Raw genomic sequence first — 26,657 nt, forward strand, 5'->3', positions numbered from 1 at the left:
TCCCTCAGCTTCCCCCTTGTTGGCGCTCACCCCCCTCCCCCCCATCCAGCCCTCTCCACTTCTTTCTGCTTAAGCAAAGGGAGTCACTGAAGATGAAATGGGTTTCTGCAAGGCAGGGGCTGCATGCTGGTACATCGAGGGGGCCCACCAGCCAAAAATCGGGGGCCAGGAAAACCACCATTAAGCCCAGCCGGCGAAGAAGAGCGTGCAAAGGGCGCGTCGGCCGGCGCGGACATCACCTCTGCTTCACAATTAAGCAGAAGGGGAATACGTCCCAGGTGCCGGCTGCAGAAATAAAAAAAAAGAAAAAAAAAGGTAAGCAAGGGGCTTATTCATCGCTTTTTTTCGAATGCCAGTGGATCCTTCGCCGCTGTCCTAATTTTATGATTGGGTTTTAGCCATCATCTTGAATATTTTTTTTTTTTTTTTTTATCTTTACCAATATTTTTGCCTGGTTTCGCCAAGCGGTGAATGTGCCCCCCCCCTTTTTTTTTTGCCTGAAGACGCCCAACGCAGGGCCCCCCGAGACAACATGAAAAGAGACTTGGATGTGGAGAGCTGCCTCTATAGGAGGAGGAGGAGGGGTGCTACATTGCTCTGTGCATGCACCGGACAATATGTGCAATGCACACAGACATGCAGGTATGCGCGGCGCTGCGGTGGGGTGTGCGGCCGGAGGGGGTGCAGGGTGTTGGTGTACTGAGGCTGGAAAAGGATTTTATTTAATTTTTTTTTTCCCCCTGATCCCTTCCCCCTTCTCTGAGTTTAGTGGATACAGATGACAGAGGGCTGTGAGGACTTGTCTTGACACCCAGCCAAGAAACAGAGAGGCCCCAGTACCCTGGAGAGGACCTGCAGCGTGCTTAGCCTACTGAGTAGAGCTGAACATTATATATATATTTATCAGATCGTCTGGCCACCCTCATCTATCGTCTATTGTATCGCATAACCTGGTCATCGCCAAAAAAGAAAATCAGATTTTATTATCTCTAACCAGTCGGTTGATATTTTATCCCATCGCAGCAGAGCGTCAGGAATGGTAATGAGATAATCCCCCCAAAGAAGGCATGTGGGGGGTCATCGCCTGTTAACATTGAGGCATTTGTGTTTCATGGTGGGAAAAGCTTTCTGAAGCATGGAGGTGCCTCTTTAATCCCTGCCGTGCCGCGGCGCCGCAAAGGGTTGCGTTCCACTGCCTAGGTGTACTCTGGCCCCCCTCTCAGTCCCTGAGACCCTAACTTGTGATGTTTTGCTTGTGAAATCCACGAGTTAGGTTCTTGGGAGCTAGGAGTGGTGCACATTCATCGATACCAGGAGACGGGGGGACGGGGGGGGCAGTCGGTTGAAATTTGTGAAAAAGTACATTCGCCAAGGTTAGCGCCGACCTCTAGAGGCTGGCATGGGACCGTTTTCTACTACAGCCTTTGCCGGTGCATTGTTACCTCCTGGTGCACTTTGCAGGGGGATTAATGTTCGCCTTTATTTGCATAGGGCTCAGCGGGGCTCCACCCACTTTCCCCCACAATTAAAGGGACTAGGCTTGTGATGAATTATTCAAGCTGACGACCACGAAGAGGAGGGAAGGAAAAGGAAAAAAAAAAACATACAATGGTCAGAGCGAATATATTTCCAGGTCTTCTTTTTTCCTTTAAATGTTTTCCGCCTTTTGAGAGCAGCGCAACGTACCCCGGAGCGTATGACATACAGCTCAGTACAATGCAGCCTGACCTCATAGCATCTCATCGGAATTCCCATCATGCCTCACACCTCCAGTTTAAAAACCATGTGACACGGGTCGCCCAAGATGCCTCTCTGATATTATCCAGAGGTTTTTTTTTTTTTTTTTAAATCTATTGAAGATGTCAAGGAATTGGGATGCCAATCGCCTTCCCCGACGTTATTCATCCTAAAATAAAATTTGAAACATTTTAATTACAAATAAAATTCCAAATCTTACGACAAAGCCTGACTTGCAGTTGTCCTATGAGAACAAGCTGATACTTTTTATTTTTTTTCCCCGCTTTTTTTTTTTTTTTTGATACAAAGAAACTCACACTGTGACATTTTCTTATCTCAGACATTCGCTAGTTGTAAGATTCTGCCACCAATTCAATACCATGCTCTCTAATTCCTGGCCTGATGCTCATCTATCACCCGAGCACCATCGTTGGCACCTCCTGGAAAAATTGGGTAGCTTTGTTACGATTAATTTATCATAAATCTCTGCAACATTTTCATTCGAATTAATTGCCTGCCTAAAAAAGGTGACAATAGCGAGCGTTTTTTTCTTTCTGCTTGATAAATTTGGTTTGTCGTGGAAGCGCCCAAATTGACATTATTTATTTTGCACGTTTTTCACATTCTTTTCTAATAAAAAGGCGATTTGATAATTAAATAAATCTGAAAGTGGGTGAATCTCAATAAGCAGACTGGCTTCCTAAGCATGACCAGCCTCTGGGTTCTGGCGAAAGGGGCGGAGAAAAAACTGTCTAGACAGACTTGTAGCAGATAGATCTGATCTGTGGGCATGGGATGCATCTGTGCTATTGTACATGAAATATCGGGGGGACGGTGTGCACAGGGAGAGTTTAGAGCAATCAAAGACATGCATATAGAAAAGTGACATATATACATATATACTGTATATGCTATCTAATATAACAAACACACACACACACACACACACACACACACACACTGCTCACAGCCAATCTGGTCCAATGCCAGGTACCCCACTGCTAGATATTTGATCTGTGGGAGGAAATCTACAGAGACATGAAGAATATGCAGATTGTGTTCTGCAGGGAATGCAACCCAGGACCTCAGTGCTGCAGCTGTGCATGGGGGTACTACCCTGTATTAAGACTGTGTCTATAGACACTGATCATCCCTTCTCTTGTCCTGTATGCTGGGTGTAATTCTCAGTATCCATTTCTATTCTGTATATATGGACTCTGCACAGTACTACTTCTCTTGTCCTGTATTCTGAGTGGAGTTCTCAGTATCTATTTCTATTCTGTATGTATGGACTCTGCACAGTACCACTTCTCCTGTTCTGTATGGACTCTGCACAGTATCACTTCTCTTGTTCTGTATGCTGGGTGTAATCATCAGCATCTATCCTTATTCTGTATGTATGGACTCTGCACAGTACTACTTCTCTTGTCCTGTATTCTGAGTGGAGTTCTCAGTATCTATTTCTATTCTGTATGTATGGACTCTGCACAGTATCACTTCTCTTGTTCTGTATGCTGGGTGTAATCATCAGCATCTATCCTTATTCTGTATGTATGGACTCTGCACAGTAGTACATCTCTTGTTCTGTATTCTAAGGTGTAATTCTCAGTATCTGTTACTGTTCTGTATGTATGGACTCTGCACAGTACTACTTCTCTTGTCCTGTATTCTGGATGAAATTCTCAGTATCTGGTCTTATTCTGTATATATGGGCTCTGCACAGTACTACTTCCCTTGCCCTGTATGCTGAGTGAAATTCTCAGTATCAGTTCTTATTCTGTTGTGCACTGCACAGTACTGCCCCAGCTGAATGTAAATCTTAGTATCACTGATATTTTGTGCAGCATGGCAGTAAATGATTACTTTTATTACTTTGTAAGCAAAACTATGAGAGCCCTGATAGACCTGACATAGTGGGGGGGGGTATTTTCTTGCTTCCTATGATGAAAGCAATTATCAATTTCACATTTAGAAATGGGAGGGGCTGAGGAGGTTGACAGAAATTGCCAGCATGCTGGAAAATGTCTGCAACTCCTGAGTCATTATGTTATATTTCACTCTTCTTATTTCCCATAATCCCCTTGTGCTGGAATTGTGGCACCTTGTTGGGTAGTTGTATAGAATCTCCCATAGGAATTTAACACTGATGTTTGTTGCCTCTACCTTCTCTGGAATTCGCTCACGTCAAACACGGAGCTGCGGCTGCCTAGTCACATGACTATCCTGCAGGAGGATAAAAAGACTGAGCTGTCATGGCTGCTCACCTTGCATACTTCTTAAAATATTCAATATCATTTTTATTGTACAAAATATTAAATCCCAGTTGATCACAAAAGGGATCTCACATGAAGTTTTTCATCTCCAACATGTTTCGAAGGACAAATGCCTGCTTCCTCAGGGAGAAATTGCAGAAATCTCTAAGCCCTTGTACACACGGTCGGACATTCCAACGGAAAATGTCCGATCGGATCGTGCTGTCGGATAATCTGACTGTGTGTGGGCTCCATCGGACTGTTTCCGTCGGAATATCCAACGGACAAAGTTTTAGAGCTGGGCTATAAAACTTTCTAACAACATGAACCGATCAGACTTCGTCCGATTGTGTGTAGAGAATTCCGATCGGACAAAGTGCCACGCATGCTCAGATCAAATTCCTAGACCAAAGTTATTGGCTACTAGCCTGAACGTAGTCCCGTCCTAACGAAATAACGTCATCACGTTACATACGATCGGATTTTCCGACAACTTTGTCCAACCATGTGTATGCAACACAAGTTTCGGACAAAATCTGTCGGACAAAATCCGTCGGACAAAATCCGACGGACTTTGTTGTCAGAATGTCCGACCATGTGTACAAGGGCTAAAGCATTTGTTTTGTGAAACAAGTTGGAGATGAAGAACTGATGAGATGAGATCCCTTTTGTGACCAACTGGGATCACCAACAATATAATGGCATAATCTGCAAGTGTGCAGTGTTTTGGAACATTACCATGATGTGTGATATTCATATTTAAATTCTTCACTTTTAATGTTTTGCACAATAAAATTAATATTTTATCTTTATAATCTGGTGTGGTACCTAAAAATTCCTAGTAGCTTTTCTTGTTAGCAAATTATTATTTTTCAGTTACTTTAAGCACTTTCAGACCGGACCATTTTGCTGGCTTAAGACCAGACCACTTTTTGGGATTCGGCACTGCGTCACTTTAACTGACAATTGCGCGGCTGTGCGATGTGGCTCCCAAACAAAATTGATGTACTTTTTTTCCCCACAAATAGAGCTTGTTTTTGGTGGTATTTGATCACCCCTGCGGTTTTTATTTTTTGCGCTATAAACAAAAATAGAGCAACAATTTTGAAAAAAAGCATTATTTTTTTTTTTATATTTATTTGTTATAATAAATATCCCCCAAAAATATATAAAAAAAAAATTTTTTTCCTCAGTTTAGGCCGATACATATTCTTCTACATATTTTTGGTAAAAAAAATCACAATAAGCGATTATTGATTGGTTTGCGCAAAAGTTATAGCGTTTACAAAATAGGGGATAGTTTTATGGCATTTTTATTAATATTTTTTTTTTTACTAGTAATGGCAGCGATTAACGATTTTTATTTTGACTATATTATGGAGGACACATCGGAGATTTTTGACACATTTTTGGGACCATTGTCATTTATACAGCAATCAGTGCTATACAAATGCAGTGATTCCTGTGTAAATGACACTGGCAGTGAAGGGGTTTACCTGCGGGTGGCAGTGTAGGGGTTGAGTGTTCCTAGGGGCATGTTACTAACTGTGGGGGGCTGGACTTTGTTTTAGTGAACACTGATTTGTGCTCCAATCACATGGAGCAGAGATCAGCGTCACTTGTTGCTAGGCATAATGGGCAGATGCTGTTTACAATGGCATCTCCTCGTTCAGCCGCCATGTGAGACGATCGTGGGTATTCCCACGGTGATCAAGTCCACAGGACCCGCGACCGATCTCACGGGGGTCCCGACCGGCACGCGAGCGTGCCGCCGGCGGCACGCTTGCGATGGCAGGGCGGCATTTAAATCTGGATGTACCTGTACGCCAATATGCCTGCCCGTGCCATTCTGCCGACGTACATCGGTGTGCGGCGATCGGGAAGTGGTTAATAGAGGGTGTGGTATCAGTAAAACCAGAGACTAAGTTGAGACTTCTCCTTCCCATTCCTCCGTTTTTTAATATTTAAAGTAACTGAACAACTCCTCCCCGTGCAGGTGGCGCACTCTATGATCGATATGTCTTTTGGACACAGCTGATCACATATCGGGGTAAAGGGCCAATCACAGTAGCCCTTTACTATGTGATCAGCTGTGACCAATCACAGCTGAGCATGATTTAAACACAAGCCAGTAATCTGCATTCCTTTCCTCACACTGACAGCATGAGGAGAGGAGAGTCAGAGAGGAGAGGAGAGTTGTGTGAAAGAGGCATCTACACTGATTATCAGTGCAGCCCCAGCAGTGCCCATCAGTGCTGCTTATCAATGGCCATCAGTGCTGCCAATCAGTGGCCATCGGTGCTGCCGTTCAGTGGCCATCAGTGCTGCCAGTCAGTGCCTCTTCATGAGTGTTGCCTATTAGTGCAACCTATCAGTGCTGCCTACCAGTTCCCATCAGTGCCTATCAGTCCAGCCTATCAGTGCAGCCTCATTAGTGCCCACTAGGGATGAGCCGAACACCCCCCGGTTCGGTTTTCACCAGAACCTTAGAACGGACCGAAAATTTGTACGAACTTTAGAACCCCATTAAAGTCTATGGGACTCGAAAGTTCAAAATCAAAAGTGCTAATTTTAAAGGATAATATGCAAGATATTGTCCTAAAAAGGGTTTGGGGACCTGGCTCCTCCCCCAGGGGACATGGAACAATGCAATTTTTTTTTTAAATGGCGGTTTTTTCGGGAGCACTGATTTTAATGACGATTAAAGTGAAATGCTGCAGATGCCTGTGTTACAGAAACAGAACAACACCAGCAATAAGGGGTAGCTTCAGGTGTATACTGTGCAGGAGGCACACAACACCCACTGTAACAGCGCTAGGTTCCCAAGCAAAGAACACACTGTCCCTGCCTATCCTGCTCTCTCCCTGAACGCCGCAACACACTACACAAGGCCGCCGCGCTGGCGGCCTTATATAGTGTGGGGCTTGTACTAAACCCGCTGAGCTATAATTGGCCACAAGCATCCTGCCTGTGGCCAATTATGGCTCTCCTCGCTGCCAGCGTTGTGATTGGCCAAGCATGCGGGGTCACAGTGCACATCAGTGCTGCCTATCCAGTGTCCATCAGTGCCGCCTATCAGTGTCCATCAGTGCCTTCTATCAGTGCCGCCTATCAGCGCCACCTATCAGTGCTGCCTATCAGTACCCATCAGTGCCGCCTATCAGTAGCCATCAGTGCTGCCAATCAGTGGCCATCAGTGCCACCTATCAGTGAAGGAGAAAAATTACCTGTTTGGAAAATTTTATAACAGAAACCAATAAAGAAAAAATAGCGGTGATTAAATACCACAAAAAGAAAGTTCTATTTGTGTGAACAAAATGACACTTTTTATATGGGTACAGTATCGCATGACCGAGGAATTGTAATTTCAAATTGTGACAGCGCCGAAAGCTGCAAATTGGCCTGGGCAGATAGGGGGAGAAAGGTCATTGTCGTGTTGTTGCGCACATGTTCTTGTACAACAATGTGCTGTGTATGCATGTAGAAGTGCATTACAATATTTGCAGTACACCCAGACACGCATACACGGAGTAACAAACACCCCTCAGGGCATGGCAGGACATGTAATAAAGCATACATATGCTGCCTTGAGCTGGAACAAAAAAAATTGATGGGTACGTTTTTTTGGCCCATAGATGTGTATTGCGGGCCCACTGAAAATAAACAGAAGACGTACCACAACCCACATCAACACAATTGAAAAAAATGTGCACATAAGTGTGATTGAGGGCCCCTTGAAAATGAATGGGTAACGACCTTAAAACGGTGCCAATGTGTACACAAAAACTCATACATATAGTGAATAAGCCCCAGAAGATTGGTAAAGCCAGATTCCCTTGATACCCATCTTTCAGCAAACATCACGTCTTACTGAATCATACCAGGAACTGGCGACAGTGTATTGCAGTACTAATCATTGTAACTGGCACCTTACGAGCAAACAACAACGTGTGCGTTTCAGTGCTCCACATCGGTAATCCTTTGTGTGTTGGGGTGTGCTGAGTCCCGGGCGCTGTTTTAAAATGGCAGAAGAACAATGCTTGTTCGTCCCAGCACTCTTTTAAAACAGTAATATGGATCCTGTGGGCTTCCGATGCGGTTAGCTCCTTCATTTTCAATCGTGCTACATTGCGCTCCATAGGAGTGCACATTAGGGTTGATTTACTAAGGGGAAAAAAACTGCGCACTTTGCAGTTGCTCCATAGCTTAGTAAATGAGCACAAACCCTGCTGACTTCCATCATCCAATCATGCGCAAGCAAAAATTCAGATTTTTTTTTATTTTTTTTCCTTGCACGTGATTGGGTACTCTTTTCAAAATGAAGCCTTACCTCACTTACTAAGCTCTGGAACAACTGCAATTGCAGAGTGAATCTCTACTTTACAAAGTGCATTTGCCTTTAGTAAATCAACCCCATTGTGTTTATACTGGAAGGAATGTGACATCACAAGTGTCACAGCATTTCCTGGTAATACAGAAGCTCAAGACTCTGCCCAGCTGTCCCTTGCAGCCAGGGCCATCTTTAAGGCAGGGCAAAAGGGGCATCTGCCCTGGGCCCTGTCATTGTTGTGGGGCCCAAAGCAGCTGCCTCATACTTGCCAACTATCCCAGTTTAAAGTCCCTTGTCCCTTGAAGTTTTAGCCCTGTGCTTAGGGTTGCCACCTGTCCAGGATTCACCCGGACAGTTCGGGTTTTGAATCATCTGTCCGGGTTTCAGTCCATCTGAAACCCGGACACATTATTCAGACCAGGCTGTGGCTCCCCAAGTAACCCAGATAGTCATACACAAATCTGTTGCCACTGCGGGAAGCTGTTTGAGGTCAGGTTCGGCATCACTGAAGGGTGGGTTGATGATGTCAGCAAGAGCAATTTGGCTGCATCCCAGGCCTTTTATAATCCTATAGTGTTTACTGAAAAAAGAAACAAAATATTGCCCTGTGCCGCAAAAGTGTACGGGTTTGACTTGAAGAAAAGGTGGCAACCCTACCTGCTATGTCCCGATATCTCAGTGTGAAGTGCTGCTACTAATGCTGCCCAGCTCTGCCCTATTGTTGTGTACAGATGAATCACCTGCAGACCCCTTGTTTACATATAAATAACCGGCATTCATATGTAAATAGCGGCGGCATTACTAAGTAAATAGCTGCGGCCGTTGGTATTCATATGTAAATAAAGGCCGAATTTATATGTATATCATGCTCCCCTGCAGTGAGGAGATGATGTGCTGTAACCTCTATCAACCAATCAGTGAGCAGTATTGCTGTACAGTAATCTCTAGCAACCAATTAACAAGCAGAAATCATTTGATGTAACCTCTAGCAACTAATCAGTGAGCCGTTATGTGTGCTGTAACCTCTAGCAACCAGTCAGTAAGCAGTAATGGTAGCTGTAACCGCTGGCAACCAATTGCAATTGCTGCATAATCTGATTTGATACAGTAACTGATTTTAAGTCTCACTGCTATTTATTGTATGTCTCAGAGCAGGTGGAGAGTAAAATTGCATGGGGGGGGCCCAAGGAAATTTTTGCCCATGGTCCAAACGATATTAAAGACGGCCCTGCTTGCAGCAATGGATCACTGCTACAGTGATCAATTGCTGGCTGATTGCAGAAGTGATCTACTGATGTACAGCTGCATGGAGGGTCTAGATTAGAATATACCGGTATGTATTTTTTTTCTCCTAAAATAAAATTATTACCTCCTCAGAATAATAGACTAATCCCCAGGTCCCGACAATGGCATCTCATGATCTGGGTGACATTTGCGTTTACTGCACAAGCATCAAATGCTCACGTAAGTGAACACAATGTCCTCTGAATTTTTTGTGATCACAAACCTGAGAAAAAGTTACCATTGCACTATTTTGTGCTTTCGTCAACCCAATTTAAAGCAGAGGTCCGCCAAAAAAAAATATTAAAAGTCAGCAGCTACAAATACTGCAGCTGCTGACTTTTAATATACGGACACTTACCTGTCCAGGGAGCCCGCGATGTCGGCAGCCGAAGCCGATCTGTCTGTCGGCTCTCGGCTGCTGCTGCCGCCATCCTCGGTAGGAGAATCAGGAAATGATGCTATGCGGCTTCACTTCCTGGTTCCCTAATGCGCATGTGCGAGTCGCGCTGCCCGTCCCCACGGGTCCCTGCTGTTTTCTGTCTTCCAGAAGACAGCGGGGGAGGACAGAGTAGGCGCCGGAAGTGGTGAAGTTCACCGTGAACGCCGCGGTAATCTATGCCAGGAAGTGGAAGTAAATATCTGTATTAGACAGGTATCTGCTCCCCCCCCCCCCCCCCGAAAGGTCCCAAATGTGAAACGGGGGGGGGGGGGGGATTCCAAAAAGCGGAAGTTCCATTTTTGGGTTGGACTCCACTTTAAAGTGGTTGTAAAGGCTGAAAGTTTTTTTACCTTAAAGCCGAGCTCCACCCTCCCACTTCCAGCTCAGCTTGCAGTGGCGAAGTGAGCCGGAAGTTCGGCCCCTCCTTTCTTCCCGAAGCTGGCCCATTCACAGAGTGAAGCACGATGTGCAGTAAGAAAACTGTCTGTGAAGCCGCAACACTGCCGGTTTCCCTTAGCCAAGATAGTGGCGCCAGCACCCAAGATCCGATTCAAGAATCAGCTCGGGTGAGGACACTCCTGTATCCCTGGACAGGTAAGTGTCCTTATAGTAAAAGTCAGCAGCTACAGTATTTGTAGCTGCTGGCTTTAATTTTTGGAGGGGGGGGAACCCCGCTTTAATGCATTCTGTGCATTGGATGAGCCATTGAAAACTATGGGTGACGTCACCACTTCAGCCATTACTAGCTGTTGTCAGAGTGGTCTCTCCTTTCATTGGCTCTTCCATTGCTGGCGCTTCCTTCTCTCCCCTGCAGCCACCACTGACTGGCACATGGGAATCACATGACCAGACTGGATCGGCATAAAAATAGGTAAGTAAATACATCTTTCTTACACAGATTAGGAAACATAGGTGTTAGGAGTCCTAACATGTTTACTAACCCGTGTAAGAAAGATGTATTTACTTACAAAGGAGGGGGGAGGGAACAGTTTTAGGAGTAGTTAAAGGGGTTGTAAAGTAAAATTTTTTATTTTTTTAAAATAACAAACATGTCATACTTACCTCCACTGTGCAGCTCGTTTTGAACAGAGTGGCCCCGAACCTGCTCTTCTGGGGTCCCTCGGCGGCTGTCTCTGCTTCCTCCCGCAGGTGCTTCTCACGTTAATGCGAGCTCCCTCGCATTGGTGAGAAGCACTGCGGGCGCGCTCCCGTGATACAGCCGGCGGCTATAGCCGCTCGCTGTATCACAAGGCCCCGCCCCCCGGCGCGCTGCGTCATTGGATGTGATTGACAGCAGCGCGAGCCAATGGCTGCGCTGCTTTCAATCCATCCACTCCAGCCAATCAGCGGCCAGGCTGAGCGGCGAAGAGGACGGCGGGGGCGAGCGCGGGACTTTCGAGGGGTCAGGTAAGTAAAACGGGGGGACTGGGGGCGCCGGCAGTGTGAGATGTTTTTTCACCTTAATGCATAGAATGCATTAAGGTGAAAAAACATTTACCTTTACAACCCCTTTAAGATTAGCCCAGTTCACACTGGTGCGATACGGGAAACCCTGAGATTTAATGCTGGTTCCCGCATCGCATTTGAATCACACACTGGTTCACACTTAGTGCCTCTGCGAGGGCACTCTGTGAGATCGCATGTGATTCGCACTGCACTAAAATGTAAATCACATGCGATGTCGATGATACAGATTGCATTGATGATATTGCATCGCATTCGGACCAAACTCGCACAGGACCCTTTTGTTTGGTCTGCACCAGAATCAGATTGCATGGGAATTCATCCAATTCTGATTCATGTCTGAACTGTCAGTTTGCAGTGCGATATGCGAGCTGAAATGGGGGTGTCATTAACACCCCCGGTAGTTTGCATATGGCAGTGTGAACTGCTGTGCGAGTCGGGTGCGATGCAGGAACCCGCAGTCAATTCGCAGGGTTCCTGCATCGCATAAGTGTGAACCGAGCCTGACATCAGCGAACCGCTGAACCGCTGCAGGTGTTAACGTCTGCATGCAGACCAAAAAAAGGGTCCTGTACCATTATGGTGCAAATGCAATGCCACTTCAGCCATACAGTTTTTATGGCTGAATTTGCATCGCACAGACATTGCATGTGATCTGCACAGCAAAGCGGTGCGAATCGCATGCAATGTCTGTGATCACACAAGTGTGAACCTAGCCTAAGGCCCCTTTCACACTGGGGCGTTGCGGTAAAAAAAAACCCACGCTAGCGACCAAAAAAGGGTTAAAATGACACGCAAATTTCCGCTACAGGGCATTAACATACATGTTAACAGAATACTCCACAAATGTGCAAATCTGTCCTAAAAAAATTAAAGTATATAAAAAAAAATAATTCGCCCATTCTTCCCTTCCAGGTCACCATTGTTGGCTGGATGGCTACCTATCGCAATGTAACCTCCGTAGAGGAGAATCGTTTTATAACGTGGTCGACACGTGATTGATAGTTGTTTTTTCCTCTCTACGTTACGTTAGTATAATCCGTGTTTCTTGCTGTGAAAGCGCTGTAGCAATGGATACAATTTCATGGCGGCTGATAACGCACTCCAGGGCTTCCTGCATCTAATCTTCTGCGGTGAAATTCTTCTCGTACTTCATTGATGCGACCAATATCTCTCCTTATCTACAATGGAGAATGGAGGATTTGGTTCATTGAAGAAGAGGGACGTTGATTATTTCATTCATTGGGAATTTGAGTCTAGACCAAAAAAAGCCTCATATGATCGGTAAGCGGTGTTCGCCGTCCATTTGGTCTGTTAGCGCTCTTCATGGTCCATTTTGTATTTTTTTAAATGGTTTGCTTTTTGCTTCCATCTCCTCTTTGCAGATAGTCGGGTAGGAGATTACAACTGGCCTCTTACTTTTCCTTGTACAATGACCAGATTTCCAAGTGGACCTGTCACAAGTGATGTAAGGCCACCATGCTTTACAGGAGATTAAAACAATATAGATGGTGCCAGTAAGTCTTCAGTTCAAGACTGAAAATATATACCGTATGTAGCACTGACCCCCGAAGGAGCTGCTGGTTTTATTGTGCTTACCGGTACCTTCTTGTTTTCTCCTCCGTCTAGGGATTCCCGTGGTAGATGGCTCAAAGAATGTGGAAACTGACACGGAATCTTCTTTTGGGTTATTTATTTGTAACAGAAACAGAGTCTTTCAATAGAGGGTAGAGGGTTTGGAGTAAGTTCAGGTTAACCAGTGGGTGGCAGTGTAGGGGTTAAGTGTTCCTAGGGATGTGTTACTAACTGTTGGGGGCTGGGCTTTCTTTTAGCGAACACTGATCTCTGCTCCAATCACATGGAGCAGAGATCAGCATCACATGTTGCTAGGCAGAATGGGGAGATGCTGTCTACAACGGCATCTCCCAGTTCAGCCGCCCTGTGAGACGATCACGGGTATGCCCGCAGTGATCGAGTCTGCAGGACCCGCGACCGGACATGCGCGGGCCCCGGTGGTGCGCTCGTGATGGCAGGGCGGTATTTAAGATTGGACGTACCTGTACGCCAATATGCCTGCCCGTGCCATTCTGCCGACGTACAACGGCGTGCACTGGCCGGGAAGTGGTTAGATACCACCCCCCCCAGTATGCTGGAACTCCGCTTTTAAACCCATGCACCGGGATTTGCCTGCAGTGAATGTTTGGTGAATGTCTTATTCGCTGCTTTATATCACATATAATGAGTGAACTTTGATTTCCTGCCTCTGGCAGGTTTATATAGGAGGATGTTGATGAATAACTTCACACGGAGAAGAAAGAGGTGAGCTGACCACCAGCAGATGTCCAAGCCATGCTTCCTCCAATCCAGGACCATCTTTCCGAGTGGGCACACCTGGGCACGGCTCAGGGGCCCCAGATGCACATGGGGCCCATCAGTGCCCGTCGGAACTAGAGTGAAGGCATTGGAATTTCCTCTGCTCTGCTTGCCGTCACACACAGCCCCGCCTCCTCCTAACCCCGCACCTGTGATAGACAGAATGCGGGTCCAATGCTGGGATGTGTTCTCTCTATCACAGGCATGGGGTTAGGAGGAGGCGGGGTTGTGTGTGTGACGGCGAGCAGAGCAGAGGCAATTTCATGTAAGCTGTAACTGCGGCTATCCGCTCTGTGATCTCCGGTTCTCCTCTTCCTTCCTCTTCCACAGTGAGTCTGCAAGGGGCACAGTGAGTCTGCAATGGGGGCACAGTGAGTCTGCAATGAGGGCACATTGAGTCTGCAAATGGCACAGTGAGGCTGCAATGGGGGCATGGTGAGGCTGCAAGGGGCACAGTGAGGCAGCAATAAGGGTACGGTGAGGCTTGGTGAGGCTGCAATGGGGGCACGGTGAGGCTGGAATGGGGGCACGGTGAAGCTGGAATGGGGGCACAGTGAGGCTGGAATGGGGGCACAGTGAGGCTGGAATGGGGGCACAGTGAGGCTGGAATGGGGGCACAGTGAGGCTGGAATGGGGGCACGGTGAGGCTGGAATGGGGGCACAGTGGGGCTGCAATGTCGGCACAGTGAGGAATTATACTTTAATTCTTGAGAGTAGGTGCAAAAATTGGGACAGGCTTGTAGGGGACCCAGTGCGTTACTTTTCCCAGGGGCTCATGATGCTGTTAAGATGGCCCTGCTCCAATCCAGCCCATACAATGAACTGAGGAATGATGGGTCTTGTAGTTCATCACCAGCAGCCCAATCCTTCGGCTTTGACCAAAAAAGGGAGCAGAGGGCCATTTTCGTGGCAGTCTTGTGATTTCCTGCTGCGCTCGGCTCTCGCTGTTGGCCTGAAGGTACCTTTGCCTTCATCTCTATAACAAGCTCACAGCGCGGCCAAAAATGTCTGATGGGATTTCAAAGGAGTCCGGGAACCGGGGTGGCTGAATTCCATCGCAAGGTCAAAGAGAGGCCACAACACAGGGAAGGACAAGGAGGGAGAGGCCGCTGCGACACAAAAGACGCTGAACGGCATATAAAGAACTATGTGGAAAGTGGTCTCTAAAGGCCACAGCCGCGCTAGGTGGTATATGTGAGTGCACTAGAAAAAACACTAAACAGTAATAAAAGAGAAAGAAGGAGAAAAAAGGTTTCGCCGCCCCTATGACTCACAACCCCAAAGGGGTGTGAGATATAACAAACAGAGTAAATCAGAGTGGAAAGGGGTCTAGGCGCTACCTATCCTAGCTAAATAAATATGTGTATATACCCTATGTGTACAATAAATAGGGAAAAAATTCAAGTGAGAGAAGTGAAAAAAGTTTCAAGTGAGAAAAGTTATCACCACACCGGGAAGACACAGAGGAATATTGTGTAGAAAGTTATTTCATATAGAGTTATGTCCAAAGACGGACTCCATAGAAATACTGAGTATAAGTGCCTCTAGTGAGCAAAAAAATTAATTGTATCCAAATTCTACATAGGTGTGTGGCCCGTAGAAAAAACTCTAGTGAAGTTTCAGAGAATAAAAGTAAAGATACTTCAATAGTGGTTGAGCCACATGTGTATGTATAGTGAATAAATTATGTGCAAAAGACAAAATAAATTAGAATAAGGTAAACAAAATAAACATGAATAAGACAAGCAATCAGTGTTATACTAATATGCGACAGTGCAAAAAATGTCAAAAAACTTTTCGAAAGAAACTCCTGTATCAGAGGGGTCCCCCTTGGAAGTCTCTTTCCACACCAAATGTGCAGAAGGGTGTGCAAAAATAGGTGCAAATAATGCGGAAAAATTCCAAAGGAGGTGCAGCGGTTATACTAAAAGCATAAGTAAATTACTAAAAAACGTCCTACACAGACAGTAAACATCAATCCTTTAAAAGGGCACAGGGAAAAAAACACACACACAGTCCAGGATAGATACAGTCCAAGTAAAATTTCAATTTCAGGATCTTCCAGTGTTGACAGGTAAAAGTGACTGGTGCTCAGAACATGAAGAAATTCAGGTGACTTCGTGCTCACCCCCTCAGATCCCCACTCACCAGAACTATGTGCCCACACGGGGCATTCAAGCCTTCAGTATTACACAGTGCGAGATCCGATTGTTCCACAGGTGGGCACGTCCGGAAAAAAAGAGGGGCACATCCAGCAAACCTCCACTCTCCACCTATATCACCTTCTTTAATACGTGGACTAGTATTTTCAGCAGATGGTACTTTACCAGAGGATCCTCAGAGAGATAATAATAAAAGGGGTCTCATAGTGCAGTATCTTCAGAAAAAAGTACTTCTTTCAAAACAGATGATCAAAAAAGTTTTGCTCAGAAAACGTATTCCCTCAAGGGATAAATGTTTAAAAGTTTTTTATTATTAAGCCAACAGGAGGAAAACAAAAGCAAAAATAAAAGAGTATATATATATATATATATAGCTAGCTTTTCTTAAAAACACCAGCAACAAACACAAAAAACAAAAACTGGAAAACGACAAAAACCCCAAACAGCAAAAAACAGCAAAAAACCCCAGGTCAAATATATGTATTTGGTCCCAGAGTCACAGTTCCAGACAGATGGTACAGAGAAAAAGTAAATAAAATAAAAATGAAAAAATGGAAAAAATATAATACAAAAATAAATAAAAAAATTTTAGTAATAAAGGTTGTTCAAACTCATAAACCAGGGCAGGGGCATATGATGCCCTCTAGGTGGCCAAAAAGATCTATATATGGCCAAAGAGAGCCCTTGGGTGATATATCCCCTAAACCCCTGGGGTCACTGTATATGGAAAAAACGTGACACCTTAGGGGAAGAGGAATTTACTCACCACTGGTAAATGCCAAGAGTATAAATATGCAACCTAAAAAAACCGACCTGAACGGTCTTTTAATGCCAAACGGTCGAACGAGGAGGCGAGCTGGGGTCTGGACGCGGAGCTGGCGTGCGTTCCAGCCTGCGCTCCGTCTCAACTCGTCAACCAGGAAGTGGTGTGCGTGGTACGTCAGACGCGTTTCGTCATAAGACGTCTTATGACGAAACGCGTCTGACGTACCACGCACACCACTTCCTGGTTGACGAGTTGAGACGGAGCGCAGGCTGGAACGCACGCCAGCTCCGCGTCCAGACCCCAGCTCGCCTCCTCGTTCGACCGTTTGGCATTAAAAGACCGTTCAGGTCGGTTTTTTTAGGTTGCATATTTATACTCTTGGCATTTACCAGTGGTGAGTAAATTCCTCTTCCCCTAAGGTGTCACGTTTTTTCCATATACAGTGACCCCAGGGGTTTAGGGGATATATCACCCAAGGGCTCTCTTTGGCCATATATAGATCTTTTTGGCCACCTAGAGGGCATCATATGCCCCTGCCCTGGTTTATGAGTTTGAACAACCTTTATTACTAAAATTTTTTTATTTATTTTTGTATTATATATTTTTTCCATTTTTTCATTTTTATTTTATTTACTTTTTCTCTGTACCATCTGTCTGGAACTGTGACTCTGGGACCAAATACATATATTTGACCTGGGGTTTTTTGCTGTTTTTTGCTGTTTGGGGTTTTTGTCGTTTTCCAGTTTTTGTTTTTTGTGTTTGTTGCTGGTGTTTTTAAGAAAAGCTAGCTATATATATATATATATACTCTTTTATTTTTGCTTTTGTTTTCCTCCTGTTGGCTTAATAAAAAACTTTTAAACATTTATCCCTTGAGGGAATACGTTTTCTGAGCAAAACTTTTTTGATCATCTGTTTTGAAAGAAGTACTTTTTTCTGAAGATACTGCACTATGAGACCCCTTTTATTATTATCTCTCTGAGGATCCTCTGGTAAAGTACCATCTGCTGAAAATACTAGTCCACGTATTAAAGAAGGTGATATAGGTGGAGAGTGGAGGTTTGCTGGATGTGCCCCTCTTTTTTTCCGGACGTGCCCACCTGTGGAACAATCGGATCTCGCACTGTGTAATACTGAAGGCTTGAATGCCCCGTGTGGGCACATAGTTCTGGTGAGTGGGGATCTGAGGGGGTGAGCACGAAGTCACCTGAATTTCTTCATGTTCTGAGCACCAGTCACTTTTACCTGTCAACACTGGAAGATCCTGAAATTGAAATTTTACTTGGACTGTATCTATCCTGGACTGTGTGTGTGTTTTTTTCCCTGTGCCCTTTTAAAGGATTGATGTTTACTGTCTGTGTAGGACGTTTTTTAGTAATTTACTTATGCTTTTAGTATAACCGCTGCACCTCCTTTGGAATTTTTCCGCATTATTTGCACCTATTTTTGCACACCCTTCTGCACATTTGGTGTGGAAAGAGACTTCCAAGGGGGACCCCTCTGATACAGGAGTTTCTTTCGAAAAGTTTTTTGACATTTTTTGCACTGTCGCATATTAGTATAACACTGATTGCTTGTCTTATTCATGTTTATTTTGTTTACCTTATTCTAATTTATTTTGTCTTTTGCACATAATTTATTCACTATACATACACATGTGGCTCAACCACTATTGAAGTATCTTTACTTTTATTCTCTGAAACTTCACTAGAGTTTTTTCTACGGGCCACACACCTATGTAGAATTTGGATACAATTAATTTTTTTGCTCACTAGAGGCACTTATACTCAGTATTTCTATGGAGTCCGTCTTTGGACATAACTCTATATGAAATAACTTTCTACACAATATTCCTCTGTGTCTTCCCGGTGTGGTGATAACTTTTCTCACTTGAAACTTTTTTCACTTCTCTCACTTGAATTTTTTCCCTATTTATTGTACACATAGGGTATATACACATATTTATTTAGCTAGGATAGGTAGCGCCTAGACCCCTTTCCACTCTGATTTACGCTGAACGGCATATGGCTGCTATATTCGATTCCAACTGGTGCCGTGACCGCGTGGAAACGAAGTAACAAATTCCAACATCATGTCACACAATTTATTGTAGAGAGGGAACACTCACTGCAAGGACTATCCTGCAGGAGGATCAAGCTGCTGAACCATCATGGCCGCCAGGTTCCTAGAATTAAAGCTGAGCAGGTGTCCCTGATTTCCTTGGACAGTACCTAATTTTAGGAGGATGTCCCCTGATAAAAAGTAATGGAGTCCCTGTCTTGGCTGCTGCATGACTACCTCCAGCAGTGACAGCTGGATCTGCTGCAATGTGCACCAATAAATTTATTCTTCATACCTTCAAGGCCTCCCCCCTAGCTATGCGTATCTTGGGGCCTCCTATTTGAAATAGGTTTATTTTGTCTTTAGGCCTGGTTCACAAATATGAATTTTTAGTGCTTTTTGTATTTTGCAGATTTGCAGTACAGAACTTGTTCCATAGAAAACCATGTTGGTGGACTGCAGTGCAAATCTGCAAAATGCAAAAAGTACTAAAAATGCATAGGTGTGGATCAGGCCTAAAACCTTTGATTGCCTGCTGTATCTTGTTCCAAACGTTTGTGACCAATTGTGGGTGTGGCTCAGAACGGGAGCATGGTTTTCTGGGTGTGCTCATTAGGGTGTCCCCTGATTTCATTTTATAAATCTGGTCACCTTACCCATAATTCCCTGGTATTGGAAAAATTGAGCTGGGTTATACAACCATGGACCACCAGACTCTATTAGACAATAACAGTCAATCCATGGCCAAAAATACATTTCCTGTTCAGCTCAGATGCTGATTGGCTACTCGTAGATATGGTCTGACCAAATGAGCTGTGCTTATACTGCATTGGATGTAGAGAAACATTAGAAATCATTCCTGGACATCAATGTGTTAGACCACCTAACAAGATGCCCTGTACAGCTCGGGGATGAGTTCCTAGAGGAACAACTGCAGGCATCAATTTCAAACTTGGTAATGTATCAGCTTAACTCTCCAACTCACCCAGCTGACTACAATTTGGCACTAAAGGCAAAACTTTTGTCTTCATTTTGGATAGGTAAGGGAGGGTCAAGTTTTTTGCCATCTGTCTCATTGAGGAGATCTATTCTATTGGGGAGATTTCACTTCCTGTACCATAGACTAAACAGGAAGCAAGAGGAAATCCTTCCAAAATTAGGGACCAAAACTAGTGTCCCCATTGGAAGATTTCTCCATTCCTGTTCTGGTGACAACCCACAATTTGAGAGCTTCTTTCAGTTTTTCTCTCAGTGAATAGTCAATGGGACAAAGAGAGAGGGTGAATCTCCATGTGGTTTGGTGCGGCACAATTTGTGTGTTCCTGCGCATTTGGCAGCATATTGAAATGAATGGGCTGTCGAAACCAAAGTGCAAGGGACCTTACAGGAACATGTGCTTTTCAGTGTGAACTGGCCCTAAAAGCTCGTTTAACCCCTTGACATCAGCCGCATGCAAATATGTGGCCTCTTGGGTGGGCCTTGGTACCGAGCAGCCACATATTTGCCTGAATTTGTTTGAATACAGCTGTGCTGAGGGCAGGCTCCCTCCCGACAAAGTTACCGGTGGCCAACGGAAAGCTCCTGATCGCTACTTGCAGGTGGTTGAGCCAAGTCCCCCCAAGTCCCTTAAGGCAGCCTGATGGGGTTGTACACAAACCATCATGTCCTGTCCCTTCAGTATTGCCATGGAAATCAACCCATTTGAGTGAATAGGGCCACACTGCAACCAATCTGCAACCCTGTGTAATGCATGTAGTTGCATTATAGTGCTGTGGATTTTACAGATTTATGCAGCCGATGCGAAGGTAACATATTGCCTCCTCAATAGCCATCAATACGCCTCTGAATAGCATTCCACTGCACTGCCACTGGTGTAAACCTAGCCTGCAACATACCTGCCATGCAGCAATCCACTGTTCAGGTTCTGCTGCCATTTTTGGCCTCTTTAGTTGGTTGCTTCCATCCAGGTTCAGGTAACCCAGTCCCAATAATGCATGCGTCTCTGCCACCAGGCCGCTCTGAATGGGCTCCCACGGCCTCGGGGATATGTGATGAGATTATCCCAACGTGGCTGCTGGGGCATGCCTAGGCCCTAAGCCAGAATGGCAGTGGGGGGAGGGGCCGCTTGGAGAAAAAAATAAAAAAACAGGATTTCCCCCCTTTAAAAAAAAAAAACACTGGTGATTATTATTATTGTGGAGGAAGCGGAGCTATAGCCCAAAGTCAAATTGGGGAGTAAAGTTCCACTTTAATGTATAACTAAAGGCAAAACGTTTCTTAGTCTTGGATAGAGAGGAGAGGGATTAGAACCCGTTAGTTTTTATTGCTGTCTGTGCCCCCCATTAGGAAGATTGCCCCAACTCTACTTTTCCCATTTACCATTATCATTGAAAGTGAAAGTAAAAGAAAATCACAAAATGTTGGGTTGTCCCCAGAAAAGTAATAGAGGGGAAATCATCCAATGAGGACACTAGTTATGGTGATCCTGGGGACACCCTAGGATACCCTAACTTTGGAGGGATTTCCTCCCACTTCTTCATTTGGCACCCATAGGAGCCTCTGGATAGGATGGGTCTTCTGTTCTTTGCCTCAACCTTCTCAAGAACCTCAGCACCTCTGACACACCAGGTTGGGTGTACAAACATACAATATCACAGAAGGTAATAGTATCGAAAAGTAGTGCTATATCAAAGAAAACAGGCACCAAACCAGATAGTAAAGGCAAATGTAAACTGCCACCCAATTTGGTTGGTAACTAGGCAAGCATAAAATTGATTAACAATGGTAATAACATATTTTGACATACAAAGTGATTAACAGTAAAAAATTAGGCATAAAATGGCATTTGGCATCCAGATCAGCATAAACAGTAGCAAGGCCACCTCAAGTACAGCAGTGAGCAGTAGTACAATTGAATCTACTGGGGGCTGGAACAATACTGTCAGAGCGCATTTATGGTGGCGATGTTAGTCCTAGACTGATTGGCTATGCACTGTCCAAAAGAAGAGGAGGATTGTAGTGGAGGGAGTAGGGGAACAAAGGGGGCTTGCAGAATAATCCTTAGGGAAGGGGCAGTCCATTGAGAAGTTCATCTGCCGGGTGTTGTTGGGGCCCTTTAACCTAACGGCAGTCCCACTTAGGCCTGTTTCATACAGGCTTCACCTTTCATAAGAGCAGTGTGAACAGTAAGCTTTGAAAAAGCTTTTAGAGAGCTTTCAGCAAGCTTTGTTGAAGCTTTTGAAGTACAATTCAGCTCCTGCAAATGTTGAAAACAGATTCTAATGGATTCTTTTGGTGGTATATGATCACCACTGGGTTTAAAAAAAATTTCATAGTTTGTTATAAAATTTTGCAAACAGGTCATTTTTCTCCATCATTGATGTGCGTGGATGAGGCTTCACTGATAGGTGTCACTGATGGGCACTGGTAGGTGGCACTGTTGTGGCGGCACTGAAGGGCACTGAAAGGTGGCACTGATGGACAGCACTGATAGGTGGCACTAATGGGCACTGACTGGCAGCACTGATGGGCACTGATAGGTGGCACTGGTTAGCAGTACTGATGGGCACTGGTAGGTGGCACTGTTTAGGAGCACTGGTGGGCACTGGTTAGCAGCACTGGTGGTGACTGTATGGGACTAATGTCCCTTTTATAGTAGCCGGCAATCAGCTTTATTTTTTTCAGCGTGAGGGGAAAAAAAGCAGATTACCAGCTTCTGTTTACATCATTTGATCAGCTGTCATTGGCTGACAGCTGATCACATGATAAAGGGCCATGATCAGCCTTTTACTCCAGTCTACGGTTGCCACCTCATCACTTTAAAGCCGAACGCATATGAATTACACAGGTTCTACAGATAATTTAATGCAAATAAAGCACCAAGTGAGTTTAATTAGAACCTTAATCAGCCACAGAACCTGTGTAATTACTATGTTCTTGGGTTTAAAGGGATGAGGTGGCAACCCTACTCCAATCTGCGATGATCTGAGTCCCAAAGACTCAGTGAACACAGAGCACGCCACAGGGGCCACGTGAGCACGGGAGGATGTCCATGTATGCCCTCTCGGCAACGTAAGCCCGTGCTGTATCGGTCTATTTGCTATAGCACAGGCATCAAGTGGTTAAAGCGTTTGTTAACCCCCAAAAAAATAATAAAGATCCTGTTCCTTTAAAGCATGTTATACAGCACAGTGCTTGTGCTGTGTCATTTGGCCCCCTGTAACACCTGAAATACCTGGCTGATCCTGTTAGTTTCTGCACCCCCCGCCGTAAACTGACCATGGTTTATCATGGCTGCTGAGCCCTGACACCATGGTCAGTTTACATGCCTCCATCATCCACAGCCCCGCTGTCTCCTCTGTCCTCCTCCCCCCTCCCCTCCCTGTGTGTGTGCTGCATGTCTGGGCCTGCCCCCTCCCTTTCTACTGCTCAAATTAGGGTACAATTTACATTATCCTGTAGGTTGCTGAATCGAATGTCTCCCATGACTGTGCTTTATAAAAAATGCAGCTATATACCTGTTTACAAAGTGCATATCTGCGATCACGTGACCCATCATCTTTCTCCTCTCTTGCATGACAGCTGCAGCGTATGAATGATGTCAGCGGTGGTGGGAAGCAGAGGGTGAGTAGAGGGTGAGTCTCTGCGTGGCAATGGTGGATGTGCTCTGCTCTCACTCTTCCATGCCAAGAGGAAGAACTTTTCTGGATAGTTTAATAAAAATTATCTACCCACTCCTCCTACTGCATAGTGCATATTGGGATCTGTAGTGTAACTATTATAGTGTAGCCATTATATGGCTGCCATCTCAAACTACAACTCCCAGAATTCTCAGCACTCTGCATAGAAGTCTATGGGCTTGCTTGGCTTTAGCTCTCCCTCTGCTGGCCGGAGAAGGATGATGCGGCACAGTAGAGGGAGAGAGGCAAATAGAGAGCAATGTCTCCTTCTCCATGTTGTTGTAGCTCAGCATCTGGATACAGGTTATTGGACAAGTAGTAAAGCAAATCTCCCCAATGGTACACAGATGACAAAAATCAAACCTGGCAGGGGGTTATAGCCATGCCTTACTCTATTCAAAATGGAAAAAAGTATTGCTTTTAGTTCTACTTAAAAGTGACTGTAAACCCAAAAAAATAGAGAGTTAAAGAGAATTAAAGAGTATACGATTTCCTATCATTTGAGCCCAGTCTTGCCACAAAGAGTTGATCCATCTCTGAGCAATCCTCTTTTATTGTTCAGTGAGATAAATATTGACAAACAGAGAAAAACTTTGTCAAATCCTCCCCCTTGCTGTGAGTGGCAGGTGATTTACATATCTCATGCACTAGCCTAAGAGACATGCATTATTTTTTAATTCCCTCCCAATCCTTTCTTCTGCTGCTCTGCCAGAATTGGATGTTCCACAACTCAGCATTATTGGGCATGCTGAAGTCATGTGGGGACTTTCCTGTCTTTTCACTGGATGTTAGTGATCATAGCAGAAGTTTAGTGTAAGAAATACACAGGAGAAAATGCATATTGACAAGGGGAGTGTAGAGGTGCGCGGGGAGTCTAATGACATCACAACTCCACCCACGAGCACCAGACAAAAGACCCACCCACAGAATCTGCAGTTTTTCGGATCTCATAGCAGACAGAGGGAAGACATTTGACAGGTAAATATACATGCAGGAGGCATGTCTCTCCTTATAGATAACCAATATGGCAGTAGTTTAGAAAGGATGACATTGGGTTTACATCCACTTTAATATAGATGTAAACCTGCAACTGAGCGACATTTGGCCGGGTTCACACATATGCGATGCAGAAACCAGTGCGATTCCTGTGAGGGTTCTCGCATCGCATCTAACTTGCAGGCAGTTCACACACACTCTCTGCAGACCGCTACGAGTGTCAGTAGAAAGTTAATGACGCCCCCAAATCGGTTTGCAGATCGCAGTGCGAACTGAGAAATCGGACACACCCATGCGATCCGATTCCAGTGCAGACCAAAAAAAGGGTCCGAATGCGATGGAAATTCAGCCGTACAAACTGTATGGCTAAATTCGCATTACATGTGATCTGCACAGCAATGAGCTGTGATTCACATGCGGTCTCTGTGATCACACAAGTGTGAACCTAGCCTCAGTTTGCTGCGTGCACTGCATATTATGAACAGTTTCCCTTTTTAATATATAATACTTATATTCACCTTGTTTTCCATCCCTTGTTTCATCTTAGTGTTGCTGATCTCCTGCAGCCTATTTGCAGCCATTACCTGTCTGCATGCACTCCAGTAAAGGCTGCGTGGCATTTTTCCTGATGGTGACAACAGTAGGCCATGTCTGTATGAAGTTTGCTGAAATGGCGATCAGAAGTCATGTGACAGGGTGACAACATTAAAGAACAATTGTGAGACAAGGACAGAGCGTTGTCACCTTACAAAGAGCAAGGATCTGCATGGCAGGATCACCAGGGATTCTTTCAATGAAAGCTGCAAATTTTAAAAAGGTTGAAAATGACTTCTGAAATGACATTTGTATGATATGTTAGTAAACGGATTAGGAATCATGTTATGTTAAGCCTCAGTTCATTCCTCAAGGCTGCAAGATGGAAGCTGCAAGAGTTGTGGAAAGCCCCCGCTGTGTGTTCTGGTGCACTGTCCTCCTGTTGTTGGATTCTGTAACCTTCAATGACAATCAATAAACGGAACTGTTATTGTAATTCCTTTTATCTGATCTTTCTTTTTATAATGAAACTTTGTTGAAAACAAAATGATTAGCTATATACTGTAGCAAAGTCTACTGCTGATTCTTACCTGCTTCTGTACTGTAGGTACGGGCTTGCCAGAGTGTTTGCTAATAAGGGCCCTGGTCATCCCTGCAAAAGAAAAAAAGGTGTTTTACATTTTTAGGATTAAAACAGGTGTTGTCTGCTCACTGCCTTTTTTAACCCTGAAAATGCCTGTGTATTGGCGCTGTGTCACCTTAGGCCCCATACACACTATTAAGGCCCGTACACACGATCTGAAAATCAGATGGAAAAATTTGTACAAGAAGCTGTCTGCTGATTTTCAGATCGTCAGTACGATGCTTTCGACAGCAGATTTCTCTTTTTTGAGACAAAAGCTGAATGTGCATAATATACATGAACTCAGCGTCTGATTTCCGTTTCATTAGTCCATAAAAAATCATAAGAGCAAGACTATGCATGCTCAGAAACGAAAGAATACATACAAAACTATTCAAAAGATTACATCACTTCTGACACATTGGGCTTTATTTACGAAAAGGCAAAACTCCACTTTGCACTGAAAGTGCAGTTGGAAGTGCAGTCGTTCTAAATCTAAGGGTTGATCTGAAATGAGTGGAAGCTCTGCTGATTTTAGCATCCAATCATGTGCAAGGTAAAATGCTCTTTTTTATTTTCCTTGCACATCCCCCTCGGATCTACAGTAACTTTACTTCCAAGTACACTTGCGGTGCAAAGTGGATTTTCCTTTAGTAAATAACCCCCATTTACATAAGAAAATTTTCGTATTATACGTAACCTCTTCACTTTTGACATGAGACTAGCATGCCACAAAAAATGGACGCTCGGTCGTCCGGAAATCTAAGCGTGTGTACGAGGCTTTAGATTTTCTGCAGATTTTTGTCTTCAGATTTACCAAAACCATATAATATGAGGTCAAACCTTAAAGGCCTGTGCACACAGTCAGATTATTGGATGAATTTTCGTCAGTTTTTTGTTGGATGCTGTTCTCAAATCGAAAGTGAAGATGGTACTCACCAAAAGAAAAATTTCTGAC

At 44.6% G+C, this 26,657-nt stretch overlaps 1 long non-coding RNA gene across 1 annotated transcript; it reads left to right on the plus strand.

Annotated features, from left to right (window-relative positions):
• Window positions 1-25,573, plus strand: LOC143934290 (uncharacterized). Its single transcript, XR_013263243.1, has 2 exons — window positions 1-315; window positions 23,450-25,573. It is a non-coding gene; the product is annotated as an uncharacterized LOC143934290 (long non-coding RNA).
• The last annotated feature ends 1,084 nt before the right edge of the window (window positions 25,574-26,657 follow it).

Source organism: Lithobates pipiens, unplaced genomic scaffold, assembly GCF_037356315.1.
Source record: "Lithobates pipiens isolate NorthernLeopardFrog02 unplaced genomic scaffold, aLitPip1_a1.2 Scaffold_27, whole genome shotgun sequence".
NCBI lineage: Eukaryota > Metazoa > Chordata > Amphibia > Anura > Ranidae > Lithobates > Lithobates pipiens.